Source organism: Scardinius erythrophthalmus, assembly GCF_964197995.2.
Source record: "Scardinius erythrophthalmus genome assembly, chromosome: 6".
NCBI classification, from domain to species: Eukaryota; Metazoa; Chordata; class Actinopteri; order Cypriniformes; family Leuciscidae; genus Scardinius; species Scardinius erythrophthalmus.
Window position 1 is genome coordinate 32,092,833 of NC_138226.1, and position 13,461 is coordinate 32,106,293.

The following is a 13,461-nucleotide window of genomic DNA, read 5'->3' on the forward strand; positions in this document are numbered from 1 at the left end:
CAAACTTGGTACCCAGAGCTAGTGAGGCTGTCGCACTCACCCCCATGGCCGATCCCGGTGAGAAAGGATCTCCTCTCCCAAGCCGCTGGATCGATCTGGCATCCCCATCCAGAGCGCTGGTCGCTGCATGCATGGGTGATTAACGGATACCCGTTGACCTGTCAGAAGGGGTCGTGAACACGATCACGCAGTCGAGAGCCCCCTCCACAAGACGGCTCTACGCGTCTAAATGGTCGGTGTTTTCTAAATGGTGCGCTACTCAAAACCTGGATCCGCGCGCATGCGGGGTCCCGCGGGTGCTCTCCTTCTTGCAAGAGCTGTTGGAAAAGGGCAGATCCCCTTCCACGCTCAAAGTATACGTGGCCGCTATTACAGCGTTCGCTGAGACGACGCTCGGCCGGGCAATGGGAAGGAATGAGCTCATTATCCGCTTCCTCAGAGGAGCTAGACGGATGAATCCCCCGCGGCCCCCCTCGGTTCCCTCGTGGGATCTGTCCTTGGTCCTGGCGGCCCTAAAGGCTTTTCCCTTTGAACCGCTTGAATCCGCGGATCTAAAGTATCTGTCGCTTAAAACCGTTTTTCTGATAGCTCTGTCTTCAGTCAAACGAGTGGGTGATTTGCACGCGCTATCTGTTAGCCCTGCATGTCTCGAGTTCGGGCCGAATGACTCGAAAGTCATTCTCAGACCGAGGCACGGTTACATCCCCAAAGCGATTGGAACCCCGTTTAGGGCACAAGTTATTTCCCTCTCGGCTCTGCCAGCATCCGATAGTGGGGACAGTGATAACCTCCTGTGCCCTGTCCGGCCGCTGAGAGTTTACATCACGCGCTCCGCCGCTTTCAGGCGTTCAGAGCAGCTCTTTGTTTCCTTCGGCGGACGCACCAAAGGTCTTGCCGCCTCGAAGCAGAGCTTGTCCAGGTGGATAGTGGACGCGATAGCAGCAGCTTATGCCTCCAAACACCTGCAGTGCCCTCTGGGCATCAGAGCCCATTCCACTAGAGGCATGGCCTCGTCGTGGGCCTGGTCCAGCGGAATTTCTATCCACGACATTTGTATGGCGGCGGGCTGGGCCTCCCCGTCTACATTCGTGAGGTTTTATAACCTGGAAGTTCCTGCCCTACAGGCAAAAATATTGTCGGTATAAGTGACATGTATGCTCTGCCCAGCTCCCGTGTGCAGACTATGTTCATATGCTGGCGCTATTCTGGTAACTACTCAGGGTGAAGTGTTTGACTCAGACCGGCTGATCCGTTCTGTTTCCTATTTCCTGTTACGCGCTGTTATCGGTGCTGGCCCGCGCTGCTGGCCGCCCGCATTATTTTCTGCCGCACGGGAATTTTTCTCTTCATGTGAGACCGACTATGTCGTTTTCTCCTACCCTTATGAGTGCTTATGTACTGTATGGGCTCGCTCCGCCGGCCCTACTGTTTGTACTGCTATGTTTATAGACCGGCCGCGCCGCTCTATTTCATATGCTGCATGAAGTGCATGTACTACGCTGGCCCGTCTCTCCGACCGGCCACATTTCCCAGCAGAGTGTTTTCCCCGGTTCCCCTGGGATTCATGGGCTGGATGCTCGGCACACACGGCGTTGACAAAGGGTTCCCGATGCGTAAGCTACTTACGCAATACGAGAGAACCTCTCGTAAGAGAACGTACTCGGTTACTAACGTAACCTCGGTTCTCTCTAGAAGAGGGAACGAGTATTGCGTAACCTGCCGTGTCGCGCCACGAGCTTTTGCGCTTCAGACTGCGAAAACCAGAATTTTAGCCTGTGAGCGCTGAATATATACACGCTGGCCACGCCCATTCTGACGGTTAGAAGGGTGTGGAGGGCGCGAAGCGCCCTCATTGGTTGCCGCATTCAGAGCGCTCACCGATAGGCTTAAGCAGTTGCAGCCGAGCAGCCAATGAGCACGCTTATACAGCCTGCCTAGGTCTGTCGGCTGCTGCACTGCGTTGACAATGAATACAAAATTAAGGATAATTTTTTGGCTTCAGATCTCGAAGAAAGAAGACTTTCCCGATGCGTAAGCTACTTACGCAATACTCGTTCCCTCTTCTAGAGAGAACCGAGGTTACGTTAGTAACCGAGTACGTTTTCATGGACATTTTCACACTGGCTGCATCTGAAATCGTATACTTCCCTATAGGCGAAAAACTGTAACATAAGCAGTGTGTCCGAATTCACAGTACTAATTACCCGGATGATGGGAGAGAATTTGTGAATGGCAGAGTGAAGCGATGCAAGAGACGCTGGCAGGTCACATGATAATGACAACATGGCGAACGTACTTACTACACACATTCATACTAGAACACACTTTTGGTTCCCCTGTCTTGGATATTGTTCTCCTGAGTGTTTTTGTTTTAAGAATAAAAGTTTTTAACTGTTCCTATTGAAACCAACAATTCATTACTTCAATGATCTCATTGTTTCTGCCTTAAATTATTACATTGTTTGATTTGATTTGTATATGTACATTTCTGAAATAAATAACTCATACAGTTACCTCTGATAACAGATCACTCTAAAATGTAACGTGGACTTTCTGATTTTCTGTAAAGCTGCTTTGAAACGATGCGTATTGTGAAAAGAGCTATACAAATAAATGTGAATTGAATTGAATTTCGTCCTTTCCTTCATGTCTTTAGTATTCAGATCTGTATTCAGATCATCATATGAATTGCTAATAATGTATGATCTGGACAAAAACTAGTGTCATGTCATTAACTTGCATAACAAATGCAAGAAACATTTCAATTCCAACTCTTTTAAACTAATCTGTAATAAATATTTTATTAAAATAAAAAATAAAATTTGTATTAAATTAAAAAAAGCAAAGAAGTAGTATTTTCACTAGAGGTTTCTGCCTTTTGAACCTGACTTAGCTCAAATCACTGCACTAGGTGTTTTGCTAACAGTCCTCATAGGAATCACAGCTCTGTATCTGAGGACCACATAAAAGAGCAATCTCACATGACTAATGCAGTTCTCCTACACTGTCTGACCATATTATCACACACAGCACTCCTGTGGCCTCGTTATACTAATGTGGGAAAGATACAGCGAGTCAAAGGCATTGACTCGATGCTTATACCTGCTCGTCTGCTTTACATTTCATTTCATTATCCTCAACCCACACGAGTCCTTCTGGAGCAGAGCGGCAGTAGATCACCTGCTGAACAAATTGAGCAGCATCCCACATACTGAATTCATTCCCTCTGAACCAACGGCCCACTCTTCCTGTGCCTGCGAACATCAGGCACATCTGCATCAGCACATCTGCTCCTTCTCAAGCTCTCTAGGTAGAGCAGAGCCTGCATCATTCATCCTGGGAACGGCCATGTTCGACTGCCTTGGAATTCTAAAGATAGGTTGCATTAAAAACGCTCAATAAATTACCCGCCTAACAATATCTGTAAGGGTATGAAATGTTTTATCGACAGAGGGTTGTAACATGGCCTTCTTAGACTATCCATAATGTTCTGAGAACAGAAGCCTGCAAACTAGTGGAGCTGCTAACCATATGTGCAATCCTAGAACTACATAAACCTTCTTTGTGTGTCACCTTAGAAAGCCTTTGCTTTGCCAAAAAAGTGTTGTCACTTTTCCCAAACACTCTTCTTCATTGACAGATTTACTGCGGGGATAATTTTTTTTTCGTATGTTGCGGCAATACGTTCCAAAAATGTCACTTTTTAAGTCTATTCTAAATAAGGCCGTCTTGGTTAAAATAGGCCTCCGTTCCAACAAACAAGCCAATGAGTGGAAGACTAATGGAAAGAGAAGGAAAAAGCAGTTTTTTTTTTAATTGCACTGAAACTACAGGAGTTATAATCTTACTGCTGACGGAGGGCAAAAATTACATCCTCTAATTAAATCCTTTCTTCATGGCTGTCAATGGGTACAGTGTTTGCCAAATATCTTGGTGATTTGCAAGTTATTTTAGTTTGTTTGGAATGGAACAGTGGTAAGAGAGAAAACTTACAGAGCAGTTAAATCCCACTAATTAGATAGTGCCTCTGATTGTTGACTGTTAATAATAATCTGATGCCCAGGAAAAGATTTATTTTAAAAAGAAAGGAAAGAAATTACAGCTACAGTATGTCATGGATATGGGTCAATGGGGGATTCTTTACAACATCTATTTTAAAATGAGTTTTGCGATAGTTAATTAAATCTTTATATTCATGGTGGTTTCATACTGTTAAATGTTTGGGGTTTGGTGTCAGTTTAAAAAAAAATGTTTTTGAAAGAAGTCTTTTATGCTCAACAAGACTCCACTTATTTAATAAAAAATACAGTAACAAAGAGTAAAAAAAAAAAATTTGTAGAAAAATGTTTTCTATTTGTATATAATTTAAGATGTATTTATTTCTGCATCATTACTCAGTTTTCAGTGTCACATGATAATTCAAAATTCATTCTAATATGCTGATTTGATGCTCAGGAAACATTTATTAGTATCAATGTTAAAACAGTTGAACTGCTTATTTTTTTTGTGGAAACATTTCATTTTCAGGATTCTTTGATAAATAGAATGTTCCAAAGAACAGCATTTGGTTTTTTTTGGATCAGCGTTAACAGCTTTACTGCCACTTTTGATCAATTTATTGCTTCCTATTGAATAAAAATATTAATTTATATAAACACAATCTTTTTGAATTTTAAACAAATGATTTTAGACTATTCGTAAAGTAACAAGTAATAAAATACTTTCCTAGACTTTCCTTTAACTAGAATGTACACCCAAAATATATTTTTTTAATTATTTTCAAATGTAATATATATATATATATATATATATATATATAGATAGATAGATAGATAGATAGATAGATAGATAGATAGATAGATAGATAGATAGTATATTCATGTTCAATCATTCAGCCAAATTCATTTTAATTCATACATTTTAAACATTATTCAGGAGGGTTATTTAATGAATGCCTTGTATAAATTGAATTTGACTTACAAGATATAGAAGTAGAGAACAGAGATAGAGACCAAACACATAGACCTATATACAATATCCTTTCATTGTTAAGTCCTTTTTTTTTTCAACGTAAATACATAAATTTGTGCACGCTCTTCATCAACACCTTAACAGTGTGAATATCTGCTCTATATCCTGCTATGTTTTGGGGCGATGCATGTGAATCCTCTCAGCAGGTGTTAAGGTGACACTGGCAGGCAGTCTGATCTGGGTCACAGATTCTGCTAGGCTCAGATAAGACTGAAACACACTCTTATGTCTAGGCCTCAGGGAGCCCCACATGGCTGCTCTTTAGATGCTGTGCACTCAGATGGCTGGACACATGCACCGTACAGTGGGGGGCTAATAGATTTATTAAGGTCATCTCTGTGGTGCACGGAGCGTAAATGAACACCTGCTGATGCACCACCCACCTTGGACAAACAACTATTATAGGGTCAATGATAAATAAGGATGCCTGAGGTTATGAATAAGAAAAATACGTATAAAATCCATATTATATAAAAAATAATCTCATTTAAAATGTCAGAACGTCTGAGAAATGTAATCTTCATATTTATGTTGTTTTCACACATAGATACAAATATATGTAAGAAAGTAAAATACATACCGGTCAAAAGTTTGGAATAATTAAAAAATTTTTTGTTTTTGAAAAACGTCTTTTATGCTCACTATGAAAACGTCTCCGTTACGCCTCCTTGAGGAGGGAACGGAGACGTTACGTCAGTGACTGACGAATGGGGGTTTCGCTTAGAAGCCTATCAACCTTCGAGTTCTTGTAAAACGAGCCAATGGCAAAACAATGCCATGGGTCTGCGGAATTTGCATAGCGCAACTCCGCCCCCACCGCGTGGGTATAAAAGGAGCAGCACGGCAATCTCGCATTTTGTTATGCTGAGGAGCCGAGACTGAACTCCCGGCTGTTCCAGCGGGACAGCGGTTGTGGCAGGGCGACGTAACATCTCCGTTCCCTCCTCAGGGAACGAGGGTTACATACGTAACCGAGACATTCCCTTTCGTTCAGTCACTCCGAGTTACATCAGTGACTGACAAATGGGGTTCCCAATTCAATCACGCCACAGCGGCTGTCTTCCAGTGCCCTGCGCAAGTCTGAGCTCCCTGTCGTGAGACTAGCACGGACGAAGGGCTAGGCTTAACGCAAGAATACCAAGGTACACTGGGTGGCATATCCCAGATGGAATATGTAACACAGCACCTACCCATAGGGGGGACTTAGGGCCTGTTCATATATCGCGTCTTTTGCGCGCTCAAGTTCGTTATTTCAAATGTAGGCGCGCGGTATGCACGCTCATAATGGAAGCGACGCGGTCGCGTTCCGACACGCTCGGACAACTGTAAGGGAGAGTGCAGCTGATGGTTGCTTAGCAATGACAGACGCCTCCGGAGCGCAACAGCCCTAGCGCTTTGGAAAAAGGAGAACGTGGCGCGCCTAGTGTTTTCTATGCGTTTTTAGGCGCGATATGTGAACGGCGCCTTAGAATACACTTTATGACCCGAGAGCGGGATGCATATGGAAAACTCAGAAGTATCCAGCCCGTGGGGTGGAATGTTTCAACCTCGAGATGGCAAGAGGTCTTGCCGAGGGAAAACCCGTGCTCAGTGGAGGACTTGACCTGACTTGACTTACCGTGAAAATACACATGTGGGGGTTGCCCAAACGGGGAACCATGCACATGGAAGCACCTAGCCAATCACGAGGGCAGACCGACCGGGCATGCACTCTGGCGACGGCATTGACAGTGCAGGAGGAACTCAGGGTCTAAGAGAACTCATCTGAGTGAAACTCCGTGAACTGGAATGGCGCAGCAAGCGATGACACCGAGCAGGTCCTACTTACTGGCTATAGTGGAAACGAGTACATGAGAGAACACTGGCTCTACCCGGAGATTATAGAATCTTGTGAAAGTGTTGGGTGTCGCCCACACTGTAAAAAATTGCTGTAAAAAAATCGGCCACATTTTACAGTAACATGCTGTTTTTCCATTAAAACAGCTATATACTGTAGAAAAAATGCATTCTGGGTGATATTTGTCATTTTCGAGAAAGTAGCCTAGGAATATACTGTGAATTAACAGCGCTCAAAGTCGACTCTCAGAGGCTGTGTTCCAAATCACACCCTATACCCTCATTCACTATTCCCTACATTAGTTCGCTAATATAGTCCACCTGACTGAGCAAATCATTTAGTTAATTCAGTTAATTTTAAAGAAGTTAATTGAGACACTGAGGAATCAGAATCAATGAAGGAAAGAGGAACAAGAAGAACAGAAAAAAAGATGAAATCAAGATAAAAGACATTAAATCTTCGCAAAAGTTCTAAGCAGAGGAGGATTAAACAACTCCACAAACAGCATTACCAGCTTCACTTATTACTAACCAGATTTACTTTAATAATGTAAATATGAAGGATTTTAAAAAGTTTATTCTCAGAACATTTTGGACTTTTAGATCAACCAGACACAAGAATCGATGTATGAATCTCAACAGTGGTGACAATCAAAAGTTTCATGCTGTTGGGTATGCTGTTCATGTCATGTTGGGTACCAGCATAGTACAAAACAATCGTCCATGACTCCCAGCATGCATTTCAGCATGAATAAATTATGCAGATGAATTGTCTGGTTATTTTATTTAATTTGTACCTTTTGCTTTTATTTTTGCTGTTGGTTTTGTTTAGACTTTTAGTAGCGTGTTTTGTGTTGTTCAGATTTGATGTTATCTTTTTTGTTGATTGTCACCATTGTTGAGATTCATTGGCTGATTCTTGTCTAACTTGTTACCTAATGTCTGTGTGTGTCTAACTGAAGTCATAGTTCAAATATTTTTAGAGAATGATGAGTTTAAAAAAAAATTCCTTCATAACTGATTGCACAGCACTGCTTGATCTTTTGCTGTAGTTTCACAGTGTTGTAATATAAAATTAAGCTCTATCAAAATAACATGTTTTTGATAAGGGATTAGACAAGGGATGAGATTGGTAATCCAAACATTATGTGATGAGATCATAATCAGCAACACCCGATCTCATTTTTGTTGACTTTGTTTCTACCACAACAAATGTGTCTCAAAAACACACAGTTATAGCAACCAAAGAAAAACTAATGTTAAAGTCAAGGGTCAAGACCACAACTAAAGCAAACACTGATCTCCATAATGGTAACATCAAATGAAACAAAACAACATCTAAACCTCTGTTAATTCTCAATAGGAATTTCTGTAGAAGTATGAAAAAATAAATAAAGTCAATCTGGTTAGTAATAAGTGAAGCTGTTAATGCTATTATTTGGAGTTGTTTGATCCTTCTCTGCTGAGATCTTGAGAGATTTAATGTCTTCTGTGGGTGAAGTCAGTTGTAGTTCTTGTGTTTCGCTTTTTTATCTTCTTGTTGTTCCTCTGTCCTTCAGTGATTCTGCTTGTTAACATTAGGTGTTCATCCCTAATGCTCAGTCATCAGTTAATTAATCACTGAATTAATATCATTAACTTCAACACTGCTTCAGTGTTACTCCAACACTGTAGTGTGGACACCCAAGTGTTCATTTAAAACTGAAGATTTTGCAGTGGTGTTAAAAGGGTTAAATAAAATAATACAAAAAAGAGTGAAGCGTAATTTAACATTAATCAACTGTAAATTAATTTACGGCATAAAACTGTAAAAAAACAGCAATTCACTGACAACCCAGCTGCCAGTAGATTACCGTAAAATCAAGGAAAAACATCTACTGTAAAATGCAACAGTCAGATTTATTAAATGAAAGAAGTTAATTTCACTGACATATTAGTAAAAGTTCATAGAAAAAAGTTATGTGAAGTCAACAACTGATAAGGAGAGTAAATATTAAACTGAAGTGTTTTATGTGTTTTGCACAAGATCTGTTAGTTTAATTAATGAGTTTTGTGGGTCACCATTGTGCTGGAGAGTAGAGCCTGTGCTTCATTCAAAGATGAGCAGAGAAAGACAGCTGTTATGCTGCCAGTTGCTTTATTTAAAAGCAGTAATTGAGTAGTTGCTGATGCAGTGGCAATCTCCTTGCTAAATACTTTAGCACATAAATGTTTACAATTTTATATTAAGATATATTCATTTTCAGTGGACTCAAATGAAATAAGTATTCACAGAATTCATAGTACTATCAGTATAAATACTAGTTTTTGAACTGTTTGAAGCAATCGGTTTCCCAAATGATATGAGTTACCTTCCATGGTATTTTTACGGTAACATACTGTAAAAAAGGAGAGCTGTAAATTAACTGTAAAGGGCTGTAAATTAAAAGTACATTGATGTCAACCACAGCTGCCAGTAGATTACTGTTATTTTACAGCATAATTTTTTCCCTGTGCAAGAAGGCTCACTGGGGGAAAACGCATACTTGCGGAGGCGCCGCGGCCAGGTGTGCGCTAGTGCATCCGAGCCGAGGGTCCCCTCGGTCAGGGAATAAAACCAGCGGCAGTGGGAGGTGTCTAGGGAGGAAAACAGATCTACCTGTGCATCGCCAAACTGTTCCCAAATCAGCTGAACCGTCTGGGGATGGAGTCTCCATTCAGCTCTCCTGGAATGTAAATGACCCCAGATGCTTCTGACTCCATAAGAGGAGATGGCGGGCGAGTTGTGACATACGGCGAGAGAACAGACCACCTTGTGTTTGATGTACGCTACTGTCGCCATGCTGTCTGAACGGACTACTACATGTTGGTCCTTGAGCAACGTTCGAAAATGGTGCAGAGCCAAATGTACTGCCTGCAACTCGAGGCAATTGACAGGGAAGGACGAGATGAGACGAGGACGAAAGTGGCGAGGCGGAGCTTCGCACACTGCCATCCGCGGCCTCTGGGGGCTCAGAGACGGGAATGTCAGTTCTTTCTTAAAGGGAGAACAAAACATTCTCCCCCGGCCCTCCAATGGGGAAAGGAGTGGCCCTGCAACCACCTCCTGTGAAGAACTGCAACCTATCTCTGAGCTGCCCGTATCAAGAGCGCCGCTTTGCCTGGCGTTTGGCAGGCTGCGGGGCTGGTACGGGCTGGGGAGCCTTCCTCCGGAGGAGGAGCCGAAGGAGGGCACCCTCGGTGGTGAGCGGACTAAGGCGTCTGAGCCGGCGGGTGGGTGGAGGCAGCAGCTGGCCGCCGAGGCAGAATATGTTTAATAGCCTCAGTCTGCTCCTGGGCGGCCGAGAACTGTTGGGCAAAGTCCTCGACCGCGCTGCAGAAGAGGCCAGCCTGGGATATGAGGGAGTTGAGGAACGGGGTTCGCTCAGCCTCTTGCATATCAGCCAGGTTAAGCCAGAGGTGTCTTTCCTGGACCACACATGTGGATATCACCTGACCCAGGGAGCGTGCGGTCACCTTCATCGCTCATAGAGCGAGGTCGGTGGCGGCACACAGCTCTTCCATGAGCCCTGGATCAGCCCTACCCTCGTGCATGTCTCTGAGCACCTTGGCCTGGTAGACCTGGAGGATGGCCATAGCATGCAGTGAGGAGGCAGCCTGCCCTGCAGCTCTATAAGTCTTCGCCACCAGAGTAGACAGAAAACTACAGGCTTTGGAGGGGTGCTTAGGGTCGCCACACCAGGTGGAGGCGCTCTGGGGACACAGTTGCATCGCCACAGAACGCTCCATCAGGGGGGCCCCAGTGTACCCTTCGGCCACGGCCTCATCAAGGGCAGAGAAGGCGGAAGAGGCCGCTGAGCAGTTGTGAAAAGCCAAAGGAGACTTCCACGATCTCATGACCTCTTCATGCACTTCCAGGAAGAAAGGAATTCTGATGAAAAACCAGTCATCAAGCCTTGAGCGCTCGGGACATGGCGGAGGGTTCTACTCAACCCGATGTTCGCGACTGCTCGGGAAAGCATGGCAGTCAGTTCTGGATCAGACTCGGGGCAATGTTGGCACTCACACAGCTGAGTCTTCATGTCCAGATGACTCAAGCCCACCTTGTGATGCGGCGATAGACATGATGTCATATGCCGGGGCGACGAATGAAACGCTGGGCCCACCACAAGACTGGCCAGCGACCTCATCCTAAAACCTCACTGGCTGCAATGTGCAAGAGGGGGGTGTGGCCTGAGGAGAATTCGTCGGGTTGTTCCACACCGTGAGCCTCAGATCACCCTGGCCACCAGCCAAAGTATCCCCTCTCATGGAAAGAATAGATTGGGGTGTGGCAGAGGGGTCTCTACCTCTAAGGAGGTCATTGAGTCTCGATCGGAACATTGCAATTGTCATGTTCCCGCAATGAGAACATGACACATCCACGAATGCTGCCTGAGCGTGATTTAAGCCCTAACACGCCAGGCAGCATTCGTGCCCATCAGCAGAATTAATTTGTCTACCGCACCCAGAAAAACATGGGCGAAACATCTTTAAAAAGACGTGCAGTTCTTTTAGAGAGGATAAAACTCAACAGCAGTGCTGAAGTGCCCAGGGAGAAAACACACACTGTTGGCAGATCACTGCACAGACCAGCAGCAGGAATGAGATCTTGCTGGAACATGCCGTCACACCAACACAGGTGTAGAGTCGCTCGTCTCGTATCTAGAACTCGTAGACAGCTTGCACTTTTACACGCGCTGCTCTTTTTATACCCATGCAGTGGGGTGGAGTTGCGCTATGCAAATTCCACAGACCCATGGCATTGTTTTGCTATTGGCTCGTTTTGTAAGAACTGGAAGGTGATAGGCTTCTAAGCGAAACCCCCATTCGTCAGTCACTGATGTAACTCGGAGTGACTGAACGAAAGGGAACAATATTTTCAGCATCATTACTACAGTCTTCAGTGTCACATGATTCTTCAGAAATCATTCTAATATGATGATTTGCTGCTCAGGACACATTTCTTATTATTATCAATGTTGAAAAAGTTGTGCTGCTTAACATTTTTGTCGAAACCATGGCCATTCAAAAGTTTGAGGTAAAAATTTTTAAAGACAGAAATTAATACTTTTATTTCACAAGCAAGGATACATTAAATTAATCAAAAGTGACAGTAAAGACATTTATAATGTCACAAAAGATTTCTATTTTAAATAAATGCTGTTCTTTTGAACTTTCTATTCATCAAACTATCCTGAAAAAAAAACATATTTTTTAGACATTTCAACATTGATAATAATAAGAACCATTATTAATAATTGAGTACTAATAATTGATAATAACTGAGGAGCAAATCATCATATATATTTCGAAGGATCATGTGACACTGAAGACTGGAGCAATAGCTGCTGAAAATTCAGATTTACCATCACAGGAATAAAAGACATTTTAAAATATATTCAAATAGAAAACAGTTATTTTAAGTTGTAATAATATTTCATATTAATATTTTTTTGTGTATTTTTGATCAAACAAATGTAGTCTTGGTGAGCATAAGAGACTTTAACTACACCTCTTGCCATTTTTGTCTTGACAGACTTTTACATTTAAAAATATATTTTTTTAATTTGAACATTTTTTTGTGCTTCATTTTCATGCTGCCATATCTTTCAATGAACATTTCCTACGTCCTCATATTTTAACTGTCTTAAAAAACATACTAAATAGTGTTTTATCAAAAATGTAAAAATGCATAAAGTTTCCTGTGATGGGTAGGTTTAGGGGTAGGGTTAGTGTAGGGGGATAGAAAATACAGTTTGGCCAGTATAAAAACCATTACGCCTATGGAATGTCCTCACAAGTATAGCAAAACAAACCCGTGTGTGTTGTGTGTGTGTGTGTGTGTGTGTGTGTGTGTGTGTGTGTGTGTGTGTGTGTGTGTGTGTGTGTGTGTGTGTGTGTACAAAACAAGCACCAAAGTGAGACTCTTCTTTTGCTTAGCATTCATTCTTTAGAAAATATCTTGAGAATGTTTATTATAAAAATATAAATGTTTCCACTACAAATCATTTTACATTAGTAGACAAGGCCATCTACACACTCACACACATACACACACACACATCAATCTAAAGAAGGGGAACAGGACGCAAAACAGTATTGCTCTTCAAAACATCTTCAACAAATAAAACATAAGGTACACTGATAAGGTTGCAACATAAACATGTCATAACTTACTGAATGCTTACTGAAATAAGAACATCTGAACTGTGTATGGTGGTTTGTTGTTAAGAAATAAATAATAAGTCATTATAATTGTTTTTATGTAAAAACAAATACAATACAAAATAACAAAATATAATACAATGGAATTCCATAAAGGTTGTACAGATATCTTGTTCATTCTTTTATACATACATACAGACATTTGTACAGGGATGGCCAAGTAAATGATAGTACCTCTAGAGTCATTGCTATCATCACAGGTCCGGTTCACATGCTAACAGCAGGGGTAAAGCAACATTTACAGGCAGAATCAAAGGGGTGTAGAGGAAAAATGGATTGTTCCTTCATAAGGTAGTGCAGTTCATGGTCAGACTGTCATGTGCACCACAGATTTTACGATGAGGATGT